Consider the following 17,289-nt stretch of genomic DNA (forward strand, 5'->3'; position numbering starts at 1 on the left):
ATTAGTGAAAGTTGAAGCCATCGTCTTTCCTTAATGGTCAGGAAAGCATTAAAATGACAAAGTGTGAGAAAAGTATTACTTACCATTCACTCATTAGTTATTACAACTGTCTGCAATTCGCCTTTTCCCCCCAAATGTTTCACCAGATATATTTTGTAAACCATCTAAAATTATAGGGTCCTCTACCCCTTCTTTTACCCATACTGGAAATATAACATGAGATCATATTTATATCACATTGTTTGGGTTCTAGTGGTTGCAATATTCTGTGGGGCAAAGTCCTTAAAGTGAACATGGTTCAGTTTTTATGTGCAGTGCAAAAGTCGAGATTTAATTGATGAATTGACAGGATTTATATACCACTCAATTGACAAAAACCTCAGCTAAGTGGCTTACACAAAACCATAGAAAATGTTCATTAAAAAATATAGATACACTCAAATTTTAAAAAACAAGTAGATGTAAAATTTATAAAGCCAGCAGTTTTAAAATGAACATCTCTCTCTATCAAAAGAGTTTATGAAACATTTCCTGGCTGAAGTTATCAGCCAGTTATAAGCGTCTCTGGCTTTTATTTTGCTCAGCAGTTCTCAGTTTCATCCGCAAAGCCCTGGTGGATTGCAGAGAAGGGTGAGCAATTGGTTGAATGACACTTAAATGATTGTTAAATGAAGCAGATTTTTCTAGCTGATAACATTTATTTCTCATTAGTATCTCCCACATTGATGTTGTCCTACAAGGTAGAGGTTGGTGCATGAACTGCACATATGCATAGGGTGGAATCCAGTGTTATGTGACCAGGCAATCAGGCTCTGTTTTCCTCTATTTTGCCCCCTGCCCCCCGCAGCCCACCTCACATCAAATGAGATTTTGAGGGTTCACAGAGGTCTGCAGCCGGGAGCTGGAGTCCCTTTGTGTGTGTGGAAATCCTTTCCACTTGCTCTTGAACAACTTTGGATACAATCCAATGTTCTTTTTTAAATGCTCTTGTGACCACAGAATATTATAAAAGCATTTCAAAATAGCACTTTGGTTTTCATTCAACATTGTCCATGAATGGAATGGAGTCTTGCATACCTCAAATACTATATCCTGAAGGCCTTTCAAATCAGGGTGGGGTGGGTTGGGGTTGTGTGTGTGTGCATTAAGAGCACATTGATTTTGATACAGTCTGCACATCATTCCTCGTGGTATGCTGGTGAATATTGCATCAGTGCTCTAAGTATTGTGCCAGGTTTGCTATGCTTTGGCCTTGGGCAAATGCAATACTACTCCCAGATGATGTAGTCACTGCCAAGGTTACTGCAGTGAGGAAATAGGGACAAGGGGAAATAGAGAGCAGAATCAGAATAATATTTATTTACACCAGTCACTAGCCATAGCAATAAAATAAAATACAATGTGCTGAAGATAGAGCTAAAAACTTAACTATACAAAATACATTCTGGAGGTTTACATCAAGAATCAAATAACAGATCTTACTTTAATTGCCCCTGCTAAAAAGTTTGCAGTTTTTGCTGTCACCTGATTGTCTTGATTTGCTAGTAGAAAGGACACAGTAGCAATAGTTGAGCAACCTAATATTAATAGTAATAGAGGGGTGATAACCTCACTCCTCAAATCTTTAAAAGAGTGCAAGCTAGAAGCACATGGCTACTGATTCAATACTGCCATCTCCAAATGGACATGTGTTTTTTCCATCAGATTTTTTTGAAATCGACCCTCGAGTACAGCTGAAGGCAGTATATTTAATCTTGCAAAAGTGAAAGCAGTCTGTATTTTTGAATTGTTAAATTTTGCAAATAGGTTGCCAATGTATCAACATGACTAGGTGGAAAATAATCATACCATGGGCACAATTTTCTTATTGTGGCCAAATTATTCTGTCGCTTCATATCATATAGGCGCTGTGTAATTAAATTATTTGCTTTACTGAAGCCCAGTGTTAATAACGGTTGTGGTGATAAACCAGAAAAGTAAAGCTTTTGGTTGACAATTTTAGTCGAAGCGCTCTCAAGACAATCTTGCAATACTAAGGGTAGTAGACCGGTGGGGCTTAAATTTAGCCAAAGCCAATAATTAAATGTCCTACACCAAATCTGTAATTCAACAGAGCGGAGATTAGCCTCCAAGCGCAATGAAGCATTTGGAACACAGGATGGAACAGGAAAAAAATTTGCCTTAGGAACTTAGACTGAACAGCTTCTGTAGATCCAAGGTGAGCACTGTCCAAATCTGAGCCCCATATAATAACTGTGCTAGGAGTTTAGCTTTAAACACTTCAAGTGCTGATGGTATGTGATTGCCACCTTTTGAATGGAAAAAGCATGTCAGGGGGAAAAGAGAGCCAATCCAGGATCAGATCAGAAGCCAGGATGGCTTTTATAATTCTGGTTCTGTCCCTGGAAAATCGGGACTCTTGGAGGGTATATAAATCTTGCATAGAGAAGTTATATCTCCCAGTGCTGTTTTTGTTTTGTTTTTAGAAAAAGAGGTGTCGGAACTCACCATGAACACTTCCATTGTTCTCTTTTAATGGCAATGGCACCCACCTGAGAGGTGCCTGAATTGAGTTCCGGCAAGTTCCGGCTGGGGAAAAATCCTCTACACTGGTAAAATCAACTATCTTTGCAGTATTTCGGCTCAAATCCATGCACATTTTGCAGAGTAGGGCAGAAGCCTAGTGGCTTGTTTTCTGACAAACTCCACACACATTTTGCATTGCAACACAACAGTTTTTGCACATAATTGTCTTTGATGACAAATGCAACACCAGAATCAGCCCCGTCTGCATTTCTCATTTTTGTTGCTGCCTGAAGATTGGCCAGACCCCGTTCACTTTTCACTCTGTTGCCTCTTAAGAAATCTGTGAGAAGCAACAACAGTCTCATTAGAGATGCCCATATTTGGAGTAGGCAGAACTGTGGCTCCCATTTCCTTTATGTTTTCACAGTTGTCGAAAGCATCTAAAAGAGAAAATTTTAAAATAAGGAGCTCAGAGATCCCCAAAGGCAACAACAAGTCATTTTGGGGAGACAATAATCCCAGCCTAAAGAGCTGAGAACTGTTAGCTGTTGGGGTTTGTCCAAGCATTTAAGGCTGTAATATAATGAATGCCATGGGGTCTGCTTCCATGTAGGCATGTATGGAATTGCACTGTTGTTTGGTGCCATGTGTCAGGGAACTGCCATCAGTGCCGGAGGGAGAGAGCAAAATCCAGAGGGATTCCAGAGAGCATCCCGGGATTGGGAGAGGCAGCCCATCTTCTGGGGAAGAGAATCAGCATAGCACCAGTGGAGAAGCGGGGCAGATGGGGGAAGCGGCGAGGCGGTCCCATGACTCCTTGCCGGGGACCAGCGGGGAGAGTAGGGGTCCTCCGCTGCCTACGCCCTCCTTGTGCAGAAGGCTTTCGCGCAGAGAGAGTAGGAGGAGACTAGGCGTCAAAGAGCTTCTTTGCTGGAAGAAATTTAAGAAACGCCCACTGACGGATTCTGCCAGCGATTGAGACAGCCACGGGTGAGTGGCTGTCCAGACAGAAAAGGTTCACTCAGGCAACCCAGCCAGGTGTTTGCACCAGTTTACGCACGAGCAACCCCTAGAACCATTACACCATGCAAGTGCCTTCTAGCAATGGGCAGATCCATCTATTTCCATCGCTTGTCAGTATTGCATGTGCCCAACCACATACATGCTCCAGTCTGTTGTTGGGTGTGTGTTTTTTGCTGTGCAAAAATAGGGGAAAATGCATTTAAATTGTATGTATTTTGTACACACTCTTTCCTTAAAATATTCCTTCCTGTATGCATTTAGCCATGAAAGAAAACACACCATTCCTGCATTGCTGTGCACTGTTCTGCATAGCTGATTTGTTATTCTGGTTCTGGTTATTTTGTGGGTTGTTTTTAATTTTTATGATTTTAATTGTGCATTGTGTTTAACTGAATTCTTCTATTTTTGTAGCCCACCCTGGTACCATTTGGTGAAGGGTGGGCTGTATTATAATAAAATAATAAAGAAAAGACACATCACTGTATGCATTTTAAAACAAATGCTGCATTGCAAAAACAAAAGACCACATACGCACCCAGAGATAGTAGCATTCTAATCCACACACGTATATGCTGAGGACCAGCTAATAAGATTGCATTTGGAGCAAATTTCTCCTCTACCTCGTGTCTTCCTCCTTATAACTTGTGCTTTATGGTAGCTCCTAGCCAGGAATCGGGAAGAACAATAATACAAATTGTCTGCTGCCAAGGCTCTGTGGAGCCCTTCCTCTTCACTTGGCACAAGAAGGGGTTGGACTGCAGACTGAAGCACTAGTCTGGTCACAGGTCATACATAACATTGTGGGGCTGGTGCAGCCTTCTTACAGCAGGATTGCTTTTCTGCAGGGGAATGCCTCTTCGCCACTTACAGAAAGAACGGGAAGTTCTTTACTGGGCGAGACTTGGCTGGGATGGATAGGGAGTTATCCTTACACTTATTCACCTGTTTATTTGGATTTTCACATTTGTTTATTTGCCTTTTTAAAAGGCTATCACAGACGAATGCCTTCTGTAACTCTTGTCGTACTGGTTTAGGGTAAAGGGTATTGGAGTTTAACATCATCTGAAGGACACAATGTTGACTTCACCGCCATAAGGAAATCCAGACATATGTGGTCATCCTTAAAAGACTCTCCAATGCATTGGAATTCTGCTTCCTCTGTAAGTGGTTATATACGCAATTAGCCATTAAATAAAGGAACATACTCCCCAACCCCAACATTTGGTCTCTGTTTTCATACTTTGTGAGTATTTGATTTAATGAATTTCTGTATTTGGGGGGGGGGGTGTTTGAAGAGATGTGGATATATGCTTTAGGTATGTTTTTATTATAGAGGAGACACACCTCTGTGAAATATTTTTTGTTTGTGTGTGTGAGGAGATTTCACCCCTCCCATATCCAAGAATCTCCTGAGGAGTCTGCTGATTCTCCAGAGAGGAGGAGGCGTGTTCTGCTCTCTACTTATTCTGCTCCAGCACCAAGTCAGTCAGTCAGTCAGTGTCGGGGGGAGAGAGAGAGAGAGACTGAGTGTTAGAGATCGTGTGTAGAGATAAGGTTGCTGCTAAGAGCAGCTGCAGACACTCAGTGCAGTGCAGCATTTATTTATGCTTAGACCTATTTAGCTCTGTATATAGTTGTATAATAGTTGTAGATAGAATAAAGAAGATATTCTACAGAGCTGCTCTCCGAGTTGTTTATATACTCTGTTAGACTCTGCTGTACTCTGCTGTGCGACGACTGTCTTCTTGTGGAAGTGAATCCGGTGCTCACAACTCTAAGCTGTGAGTCCACAGCACTTTGACCTGTTCCTGTGCAGAAGGTGGTCTCTGGAAGTGCTACCCAGCTCGCCTAGCCCAGTCGGGGCTGAAGTGGATGAGTCCAGTTGGTGGCACTGGCTCAAGGGCGATGCTGACAGCGTGTGTGTGTAAACTAATTGTTCGGTAATATTACAAACCGAATCTTTAAATAGAGTTTTAAACACAATTACAGCTAACCCTCCCCAACCCTTTACAGCTACTACCAAGGTTGTGCAGCCATAGTGGAAGAGAAGTGGCATCTCTTGCTGTTAATAGCGTCTAAGTAGAACCAGTAGGTGCCTATGACGGCCGTACAACAACAACACACACAGCAGCAGACTCAATAACAGTTGCTGGGAGAACTTCCTTTGAAAAGTGCCACCACCATGCAGTTTGACAGCTGGGTTCTCAGAGATATAAGCACAATGTGGAGGGGAGATATCAATTTACCTGGCAGGGGAAAAAACAAAGCACGTTTAAAGTGTGTGGCCACCTTCCTCCACAAAACACTCAAGCTTTTGTGTTGTGTTATCTTTATATCTTACTAGCATCCTCAGGCATGTTATGAAACACACACACAAAATAGCATAGTTTTGGAATCAGTGAATAAAATAAGTGTTGTTCAGCCCACCATTTTGATTCAAAATTATATCCAGATATAGATGAAAAACTTGTTCCTTGATCTCAGGAACCATCATGCCAAATTGGGTTACGATTTCTTAAGAGGTGTCCAAATACATAGCCAACAGGCAAACGGCTTTCCAAACTAATGATGCTGAAGTATTGATCACAGAGGTCTAGTTTTTAAAGAGAAGAGGGGATCATAGCACACATTCTCTTTTTGTTGCTGTTGCATGTGACTATTTCTCTGAATTCTTAGTTTTTATGTGGGTACATACAGTGTGCAATCCCTTCTTTATTACTGTGCCTGGACCAGAAGGAAAGAGAAGAAGAAACCACAATCTAAGCCACGTGTGTTTTCTAGTACTAGCATCAGAGCCTTACGGCGCAGGTACGAGTGAGTTGCAGCAGCAGAAAGGTATCTCTCCTACCTCCGTGTGACATGGTAACAATATCTTCAGGCACCGTATTTAATAAACAGATAACAAAGTGTCTGTCAACCTCCTCAGCATTTTAGAGGTTGCTTCTATAGAGAGGTTTATAGACTTATTTCCCATCAACGAGCAGCCCTGACGGCATTAATTCCTCCTATTGAAACAAATGAGTCTGGATGGATCTGACTGCATGGCTTTCAAGGGAATTCATTCTGTATCTTTCATGTTTGCGATATCTGTGAGAAACAGGAAACTGTTTTCCTATCTCATTCACATAATAGATAAGATGAGAAATTAGCTGCTGGATGAGCATCCTGGGGGCTGTTCGTTTTGTCACAATAAATAAGGTTTGGCTGATGCTAAAGCTCTCTCTCTCTCTCTCTCTCTCTCTCTCTCTCTCTCTCTCTCTCTCTGTGTGTGTGTGTGTGTGTGTACACAGCCTGCTACACACCCACACATACACCCACCCACCCACAGACACAGAGAGAGTTTTGCCACAAATATAGCTCAGCTTTCTCATTGCCAAGTTTTGTTTCTTGGTTTTGCATGTCTTATATGAAAGGGGTGTTTTTGCTACACAGAATGATCTGTTCCCATCAAAATTCTTCCAGGATAGTGAAGCCAATGTCATAGTCTGAGCTGGAGACTGCGGCAAAGTTCTGCTTCTCCATCTTCAGAGGAGGTTCCATCAGATCTCCGGTCTCCAGTGTGGACACAGGTAGGTCCTGGAATATGGCAATCAGGATGCAGTGCCAGGTTGAAACTCCATGGGAACAGTCTACTGGTGCAGTTATGAGCATGAATGTGTGCTAAGGAGAGAAAGGGAGGGTGAGATTAGGAATTGACATAGCTAAGAGCCAACCTGGACTCTGGAGAGGTCTATGATAGCTATGTTGTGCCTCCACTGGCAGAAGCCATGTGCCTCTAAATACCAGTCACTAGGAGTCACACGTGAAGAGAGTGTTGCTGCATTCAAGCCCTCCTTGCAGGTTTCCCAAAAGTATCTGGTTGACCAATGTAAGATGAAAATGCTAAACTAAATGGACCTTTGGCCTGGTTCAGATGGGCTTTTCCTAAGTTCTTATAAGGGATGGGATTCTGAATAAACTTTTACCAAGTCATGGGCCAGTTTTACTGGATGTTGCCGAAGAGACGTAGGGTGGTAGCTGATTGAACATTACCAAGTTGGGCCCATTCATTAGGTCTACTCTGATTAAAATGTGAGTTGACTTTCACCCACATGTCATAGATGCAGGTCAGCGTTATCATTGAGGCCTAGTTATTGGTCACTTCCACAGCACTCAGCATCTTCTCTGTAGTTGTGTTGTGAAACGCCTTTCACTTCCACCTTCATTTTGTCACCTTGCAATAGTCTTCTCCCCAAATCTGTGAAAATGAACATGGAGAAAACAACCAAGGAGATGCATTGTTCTTTCCTTGAAGCTGCGGCTCAATGTCTCCGGTTGTTTGTGTGGTGTGACTGGGGTGCCAGTTCTATGGAAGATACCTTCTCTCACCTTCAGCAGGGTCTTTGGAAGATGAGAGCGAGAAAACTTGTCCATGGGTGTGCAGCTGGGAAGCCAACGGATGAAGGGATAGTCAAAGCAGGTTGAGGATGGGGGTTTCTTTTTTTGTTTAATGTTTAGAAAACTAAAGAAAAGGAAATCAATTATGAGTCTTACCTGAATTTTATTTCCTCACCCAAAACCAAATTACTCAGCAAACTTATCGCTTGCTATTGCAGGCCTTGGTATTAAAGAAAACAATCAGGCCAGCAGGATTAATCTCTGACAGCTGCCTTATCTTTAACTTGCACCTTTGTTATTTTCTGATGAGCTTCTCTTTTTTTGCTGCCACGTTGTACCATACCTCACTGGTTCCTTTCATTTTATCATCAGCCAGGAGCGGAGGACCTTTCGGTTTATTAAAAAACCTTTATTTGTGAAGAACAAAGAGGGAGAGAGAAAAGGCAAACAATGAGGTCAGACAATCTCCTTCCTACCAGAAGTCACTCACCTGTTATTTAGAGCGTTATCAGGTGCTTTTTTTTTTGCTTTTTGTGTGTGTGTCTGTGTGGGGAGAGACTTGCATCATTGAAAAATGGGGCTCTGACAGGCTACTCTGTTAAAACGAATACAGACACACACCAAACAAAACCTGCAGAGCTCTGACGGACACAGATCATCCTCGAGACAATGACCTCGTCAGTTGTCAAAGAAGCTATATTTTCACTTGCTTCATGGGGGATTTGTTTTACGGACTTTCCTTTAAGGTAGTAAGCAGCCACGACACAAACATAAAAGCCTTGACAGGTCCAGCAGCAAAAGTACTGTATATAAAACCACATGCATGAGATCTGCCATTAAGGAAGGTTTCCATTGTGAGTTTTGTTGACTTTCCTGTTTCTGTTGCTGCTTTCATTGATGTATACAGTGAATGCCGTGTGATTTTACGCAGCCTGGTTGTATGTATGCTTACTCAGACACAAGGCTAGTTCAGATCAGTGGGGCTTGCTCTCAGGTAACAGTGCATAGGGTTGCAGCCCAAATTGGTTAACCAGGCAAGCATTTGCACTTCACCTGGTTTTATTTATTCATCACATTTGTCTCCCGGTCTTCCTCCAAAGGTGCATGTGGAGCTTTTCCTTTTCTGTTCACAACAACCCTGGGAGAAGCTGAATTGAAAGCAGGGATTTGAATTGAAAACTTCAAAGACAAATACAAAACTCTATACTACATGTGCATTCGTGAATGCTATCCCATGCTACTGTAAAGTGAAGAAAGAATATGGAAGACGATGCCTTTGATACCCTAGCCAACAATTTATGTCCCCCTTCAATCTGAAGAAAATTGGGGGTACCAACATATTGAACTGCAGATATATATATAGTGGGAAATATTTCTACTTAACCCCAGAAATGGATAATTGACCTATGTGTCAACATAGTCAAACTGGTTTTTATGTGTGCATGAGAATGCAAAAGCACAAATGGATAATGTCCCTTTTTTTGCCTAAATGCAAGGCTAATGTATACAGAACTGTGGCATGTACTTGGAGACCGAAGGGAGCACTATGCAAGCAGATCTTCCAGGCAAGCAGATGTGGCAAGGGAAGATATGTGGCTAGGAGTGGGAATGTGCTGCTCTGCTCTGCAGGAGCAGACAAGGGAATGATGTTCAGGGGAGCTGCTCTCCCTGTCTGAGGCCACAGATCAAAATGAGCCAAAGCTTCTTCCAGCCATAAAATGTAAGTGGTCTTAAGTCTGACATCTTGGACACTTCCAGGTCTAGACATGAGTGGCGAGTCCCATTAGCAAAGTGGTCTTCTCCGCGTCCCAGTGATATAACGCTCCTATTCATAGCTCCGCCAAATGTGATATAGAGGACTTTAAAGTTTGACATTTTTATTCAAGGAAAGCTATTACTGACCTAGGACTGCTTCTTGCCTGGAGAGCAATTCCACATCTTTGGAGCAGACGTTTCCTTGACAGGTAGGTTTTAATGGTGGCTATCAGAAGATACATGGGAGGATTCTGTGAGACTTGTGTGTACTCTAAGGGCAGGGAGGGAGATGATGTGGTCCTGCAAGTCTTACGAGGTAAGCTGTCCACACCTGCCCCCGCCACTAAAAACAAAACCTCTGTTACTTTCCGTATTGCCATGCTTTTTGAAGCTGTAACAGAGGGATTGGAAGGAGGACAAACAAAGACATAGTGGTACAAAAGAAAGGGAATGCCTCATTTCTGCTTTCTCGATTTGGAAAGGCAAGAGGCAGTGGTGAGAGATGTGAGAAGGAAGGAATCATCTTCCATATTATTCCCTCCAGATACAGTGGTACCTCGGGTTACATACACTTCAGGTTACATACGCTTCAGGTTACACACTCTGCTAACCCAGAAATAGTGCCTCAGATTAAGAACTTTGCTTCAGGATAAGAACAGAAATTGGGCTCTGGTGGCACGGCAGCAGTGGGAGGCCCCATTAGCTAAAGTGGTGCTTCAGGTTAAGAACAGTTTCAGGTTAAGTACAGACCTCCGGAACGAATTAAGTACTTAACCTGAGGTACCACTGTACCCATTCCTGCCTCACCACGCTGGGAGCAGCTGCTGCAGCTCTGACATGGCTGGGGGGGGGCTGGGTTCCCCCTCTTTCCTTGGAGGTGCCTTTGTGGCCCTTTAGCCAATCATGAGTGTGTGAGGGGGTGGGGCTTGGGAGCAGACCTAAGAGAGAACTGTTTCCTTCTGACCTCACTGGTATTTTTCAAGCCGAGGGTGGATTGCATTTCTTGAGGGATGCTCTCGATTTCCTGCATTGAGCAGGGGCTAGACTAAGGTTACCAGATTTTTTCAATGAATTCGGGGACATTTTTCAACTTCAATGGATTTTGTATGGGGACTGGTTTCTAAATCCAGGGACTGTCCCCAGGAAATGGGGACGTCTGGTAACCTTAGGCCAGACTAGATTGTTTCCAAAGCCCCTCTCCAGTTCTAAGATTATACAATACCCAGAATTTCCAGTGGGTCACATAGTGATATGCTTGGTCCTTCTCACTCATAAGGAGCCCATAAGTGAAGCTGTTTGCTGACCCCTGGCATCGATGCACTTTGATAGCTGCTGTTTCAGGTTGTGGCACATAGGATTCCAGTTCACCTGAGCAGATTTTACTTGTTGAAAACCAGTAATTTATTTTTTTCCTCCAATGAATTACATATTTGAACTTGTCTTGTGCATTACAGCACGTCCTGCTGGTACCTAGCTTTTTGCAAGTATTTCAATACATGCTGTGTTGTGCAACGAGTATGCAATGAACTCTTGTATTGACTTCAGAATGTTTTGGAAAACAGTAATTTGAATGAGGGTTTTTTTTTTGAATGATATGGACCAATGTTATATTTTTTGGAAAGCTGGATGTGAAGACCCATGCTTCAGTGCCACAGATTGTATATAATGGTTTCCAGGCCACCATTTTAATATTCTTTTCAATACAGAAGATCAGTGGCGGGCAGGAGGAAAGTAGAGAAGGACTGATAGCCTCATGTGTGTTTGGAATGTGCAAAGACATTATCTGAAAGAAAATGCAGCATTGCAAGGAAGATAAAATGAAGCCATTGTTTGCAGTAGGGATCACTCCTTAGTAGGCTAGGAAATTGTACCCAAACCATACTATCTGCAGAAAGCAGGCCTGACCCATTTGAGCTACTGAGATGATGAAACTTCAGTCTATGTTAGTAGCAGATCCACCTCAATTAAACTAGGATAAAAATGGAAGAAACAGCAATACTGCAGAAACACTGAATTCCTCGTAGTTTCCTCCATTAGAAAATAGGTTTAATAATTCTTTCTGTGTGAAACCCTGATAGAAATAACTGAAGGAATGTGCTTAATTAGAGCACTAATGGCTCACTCCTATGCAAAATTACTTGGAAATAAGTCCCACTAGGCTTAATAGGACATATTTCTATGTAAACATGCATAAGAGAGAAGTGCACTGTTACTAATTCAGATGCTTTTCTGGACATCATTATTTTTGCTGCCTGGTGGAATTTCTCAGGCAACACTCTTGCTTTCTAAATAAAATAAAGCAAAAGCATTCCAATTTGCATAACTAGTAGGCACCTTTACAATACCTGCAGCTTGGGCTAAGAGTGCTACAGTGATCTGATATACAGTGGTACCTCGCAAGACGAATGCCTCGCAAGACGGAAAACTCGCAAAACGAAAGGGTTTTTGGTTTTTTTAGTTGCTTCGCAAGACAATTTTCCCTATGGGCTTGCTTCGCAAGACGGAAACGTCTTGCAAGTTTGTTTCTTTTTCTTAAAACCGTTAATACAGTTGCGACTTGACTTCGAGGAGCAACTCATAGCACACGGTGTGGTAGCCTTTTTTGAGGTTTTTGAAGACTTTGGTGATTTTTGAAGCTTTTCCAAAACTTTTCCGACACCGTGCTTCGCAAGACGAAAAAAAACGCAAGACGAAAAAACTCACGGAACGAATTAATTTCGCCTTGCGAGGCACCACTGTATGATCCTTCCTTTCTTCCTTCCTTCCTTCGTTCCTTCCTTCGTTCCTTCCTTCCTTCCTTCCTTCCTTCCTTCCTCCCTCCCTCCCTCTCTCCCTTCCTTCATAATTTTCTAGGTCTTATGTTGTCTGACTTGTGCAATGTGCATTTTGTCTTATGACTGCAGTGCAGATAATTGTGGTTTAGTACCACTGCATAGGACTCTTTGGTGTGTGGTCTTCTCAAACCAAACACCTACAGCAAGTATGAACGGGCAGAAAATGAGAAAAGTGGAGATTTTGTGGAACTGTACTGTACAATGTGCCTGAGCAGAATGAAGGATCCATTCACAAGAGAGTGTACTGTTAATTCAGCCCATCAAAACTGACCCAACCTAGAATTTCAATCGTGGTTTTGTTGCATGCCACCCCAATCACCAAGCAGTGTGAGATTCCAGGGGTTCCAAGCATTTACCCAGGCTTCATGCTTCCTGGGAATGAGGGACAGTGGAGACTGTAGTGTCTTTATGATATATGGTTTATTTACACATATATACAACCTGAGCCTACAATGGAGAAGTTCACAGCACAAATATCCCAATAAGGTCTTCCTCCCCCATAAACACAACCTTGGGTTGAAACAGAAATCAAACATTGCTCTGACTCTCTCTGGCTTCCCTGTTGGCAGCTTTTTTCCAGCTTCTAGCTCACATCACTTAACTTTCCTTTCTGGCCTTATCCCGCCTTAATAATAATAATAATAATAATAATAATAATAATTTATTTATACCCAGCCACTCTGGGCAGCTTCCAACTACCAGCTAGTTGAGGGATGGGGTCCACCCATTTTCCGTCTGGCACAGATCCACTTCCTTTCTCCCTTAATGGCCCATTACCTTGGCTATCACCTCACCAGGAAGCTAGACTGGCTTATATTTTAACACTTGCTGGATCCAGGAGTCAGAAGACCCATTGAATCAATGGAGATGAGACCATCCTGTGCATAACTTTGTCACTGGAAGTAATGGAGCCGCAGTATCTTTTAAACTGGCTGTGCTGTGCTCTTACTAAGCAGCAAATGTGCCAAGATAGCAGCAGTTGGGTGGTCCAAATTTTGTAGAGAGCTGTCCAAAGCTGCCAATCAGCTGAGCAACATATTGACACATTGGCCCGATGTCATTGGTGTGGCACTATCACAAAGCTTTCGTCTGGAATTGCATTTATTTGTGTCTAAGATCCATAGGCTGAAATAAATGTTCCAGGAGCAAGTGCATTTGTTTCTGGATACACACACACACACAAAAATAACAATAATAGGCATGCCTTTAAAGAGGGAACTCATTTTGTATGATTAGAGAGTCTGCATTCACACACACACACACACGCACACACCGCTAATCTGTTTGCCTTCGTTCTAGGTGATTTCATTTCTTCTCCTCCTCAAGCATTATTCAGCCTGACGGCTGCCTTTAAATCCACACTATAGTAAGCTAGCTGAAAAGAACCTGGAAAAATAAGCTAAGACAGCCAGACAAAGGGAGGTGTAGGGGAGCAGGGAGAAACCAAGATGAGAAGAAAAAGAAAGGTAAGATAATTTGGTGGGTAATTTCATCCTTTGGATCTAGCAGGGTTGTAGCTTGCATTGTTTGCCATTATATTTTTACTTTCTAGACAATTTGAGCCCAGTATTTCGTTTCGTTTCCTTCCTTCCTTCCTTCCTTCCTTCCTTCCTTCCTTGACTACTAGTTGCCACACGCTGCAGTGAGCTGTCAGTATAAACCTGAAAGACATGTCAAGGCTCATGGATTCCCTTGTGAAAGCAAACGGATGATCTCTGCATCATTTATCAAGTGCTGCAGGTTGGTCCAGGTAGGGCAAAGCCACATGAGGGTGGGGCGGGTTCCATGAATTCAGAAGGTATTAGGTTGCCCATTCCTAACTCTCTCTGAAATGTGGCTGTTCTTTTTCTTTGGGGTGGGTTGTAAGAGCAGTGCCCCCTCCCCCAGCTAAAGTCATTTCTCAAAGCTGTAGATTTTAGGTGAGTGGACAGTTACCTTCTGCACTGGTACCCCTCAGACCTGCTCAGAACTATTGCAAGCCACCTTTCATTCCATCCCTGGACCTTCTCGTGTCTCTGCTTCCAAGTCCAATCCTACACACACACACACACACACACACTACCTTTAAAGTACATTTGAAGCACAGTCTTTCCCCTGAAGAATTCTGGGAACTGTAATTTACCCTCACAGAGTCAAAGTTCCCAGCAACCCTTAACAAACTACAGTGCCCAGAATTCTTCGTGTGGAAAAATGTGTTCTGAATGTGCTTTAAAGGGATAGTATACACAGCCGAAGACATTTTGCTGCCTAAGGCAGAAGAGCAAAAGACGTTCTCTGCCCACCCTGGGCGAGTCACAATGCATAGTAACTAACCCTTAGAAAAATCCGCAAGGACCTCTTTTCCTCCCTGGCAATAATGTTGGACTCCAACTCCCATCATCCCCAACCGACAAGGCCAATAGTCAGCGATGATATAGTCCAACAACATCTGGAGGGCCACAGATTCCCCATCCCTGGCCCAAGGCTTTGGAGAGCCATTGCAAATCAGTGTAAACTGGACTTGTTATGTAGTGTAGTTTCACCCTGGGCCAACAGGGGGATACTGTATATAGTTTTCACTCAGGTCTGTAGATAGTTTTCACTCAGGTCCGCGTCTGTTATTTTAGGCGGGAACTCTGGGCTGTTGTGGTTACAATGTTGACAGCCGGCTGCCTATAAATACAGGCCGGCTGAGCTGTTCGCAGTCAGTTCTATTCCAGCTTACCATAATAAAGAGCTACTTGAAGAAATCGCTGTGCCGGCTGCTATGTCAACCCACGACCTAACACTGGCGACGAGGATGGGATGGATGGACATCAGAGCACAGCCAGATGCGGCCAGCCTCTGAACTGAGCTGAATCACTGAGCTGAATCACAGAGCGAAATCACTGAGCGAAATCACTGGGCAGAACCAATTCAGAGCTGACTGTTCTGGCTAGAGCACTGTGTTCCATCCATCGCCCTTCACGCCGGCATCGGAATCATGGCTTCACTTGTGCCTCTACCGCCGTTTGCGCCAGCCTCTGAATCATGGGACTCCTACCTCGCTCGGTTCGACTGCTACCTCCAAGCCAACGAGCTGACAGAAGTATCACAGGAGCGGAAGCGGGGCCTATTCCTCAGCCTCTGTGGGCCTGAGGTGTTTGAGACGGCCCGAGCGTTGGTTGCGCCTGAAGCAGTCCAGGCAACACCATGGGACACGATCCAAGAGAAGCTCCGCAACCACTACGCACCAAAGCCGTCCAAGATTGCTGCCCGCCATGTGTTCTACCACCGGAACCAGGCAGAGGGGGAGTCAATCAACAACTACACCACCGCCCTGCGACAGGCTGCCATGCACTGTGAGTTCCGAGACTTAGACGATGCCCTGATGGATCGAATCGTCTGCGGGGTCCGGGACATCCATCTGCAACGGCGCCTCCTAGCCAAGCCAGACCTCACGCTACAGAAAGCCATTGAGGAGGCTGTGGCCTCAGAAGCTGCTGAACGCTCCGCCCAGGAGATCCGCAAGTCCAGCAGCCCGCGTCTTGCTAGGGAGCCAGTTCCGGTGCATCATGAAGAGGCCAGCAGTGAGGAGGCATCCTCCAGTGAAGACGATGACGTGCACCAGACAAAGCGGGAGCGCAGGAAGTTCCAACAGAAGTCCAAGGGCCAACCGGAATGTGCTGGCTGCGGAGGCAACCATTCCCGTGCCAAGTGTCGATTCAGAGACGCCATCTGTAGGAAGTGTTCCAGAAGGGGCCACATCGCTAAGGTCTGCCGATCGGCTCCGTCTGACACCCCCCCTTCATCGACTCGCAAGTCCAAGTCTTCACTCCAGTCTGCCAAGGAAAGTTGTTTCGCTCTCACCAACTGCCGCTGCCCGTCTGGAACCACGATTGGCCAAACCGACTCGCCTACGCGACGCAAGCTGAACGTCACGGTGCTCATTGAAGGAGCTCCATGTGACATGGAGATCGACACCGGGTCTGCCCTGTCCATCGTGTCATGGAGCACCATCAAAAGACTGGTACCCAGAGTGTCCAAAAGGCAACTCGACTCTCACCGCGTACACCTGAGAGACTACCAGGGAAACGACATTCCCGTGGTAGGCGTTGGCCGGTTCCGGATCGCCTTCAAGGATTTTTCGGGCCTGCTCCGGTTGGTGGTGGTCGAAGGTCAGCGGCCAAGCCTCCTAGGGCTAGACTGGTTTGATGCCCTCGGCCTGGAAGTCACCGGCATCAACTGCATCTCTAACGCAGAGACTGAGGGTCTGGTCAAAGACTTTGCCGAGGTTTTTGACGGCACCTTGGGCCAATATACAGGTACGCCCATCTCCTTTAGCCTTGATCCACAAGTCGCCCCCATCAAGCTAAAGCCACGCCGGGTTCCCTTTGCTCTCAAGGCTAAGGTGGACGAACAACTGGACAAACTGATCGCCCAAGGAGTTTTGGAGCCGGTTGACCACGCAAAGTGGGAAACCCCCATCGTCACGCCTGTCAAGCCAGATGGGTCGGTGAGAATCTGCGCTGACTACAAGTGCACGATCAACAAGGCACTTCAGCAGCACGCTTACCCGGTTCCTGTTGTCCAACACCTGCTGCATTCCCTGGGTGAGGGTAAGGTCTTCGCTAAGCTGGACCTTGCCCAAGCCTATCAACAACTGCCAGTCGATGATGCCACTGCTGAAGCCCAGACGATCGTCACCCACCGGGGGGCTTTCCGTTGCCGCCGGTTGCAGTTCGGGGTGAGTGTGGCTCCTGGCATCTTCCAAAGCCTTATGGAGCGTCTCCTGCAAGGGCTTCCGGGCGTGGTA

General features: G+C 44.6%; 1 protein-coding gene and 1 long non-coding RNA gene across 3 annotated transcripts in view; both read left to right on the forward strand.

The window, feature by feature from the left end:
• MBOAT1 (membrane bound glycerophospholipid O-acyltransferase 1) overlaps positions 1-4,878 on the forward strand; it is a 54,771-nt gene extending 49,893 nt beyond the window's left edge. Inside the window, exon 15 of the transcript XR_013988767.1 lies at positions 4,584-4,878. The gene's annotated coding sequence lies outside the window, so the exon portion shown is untranslated. The remainder of the gene's footprint in view (positions 1-4,583) is intronic.
• A 4,479-nt stretch (positions 4,879-9,357) lies between these two features.
• Positions 9,358-17,289, forward strand: part of LOC308482320 — a 34,345-nt gene continuing 26,413 nt past the window's right edge. The window contains exons 1-3 of one of the 2 annotated variants that reach the window (XR_013989214.1): positions 9,358-9,890; positions 13,815-13,981; positions 14,143-14,260. This is a non-coding gene — a long non-coding RNA (uncharacterized lncRNA). Of the gene's footprint in view, positions 9,891-13,814; positions 13,982-14,142; positions 14,261-17,289 lie in introns of those variants that run through there. The other variant, XR_013989213.1, reaches the window with a different exon arrangement.

Source organism: Podarcis pityusensis, assembly GCF_964106645.2.
Source record: "Podarcis pityusensis genome assembly, chromosome: 7".
Classification (NCBI taxonomy): domain Eukaryota; kingdom Metazoa; phylum Chordata; class Lepidosauria; order Squamata; family Lacertidae; genus Podarcis; species Podarcis pityusensis.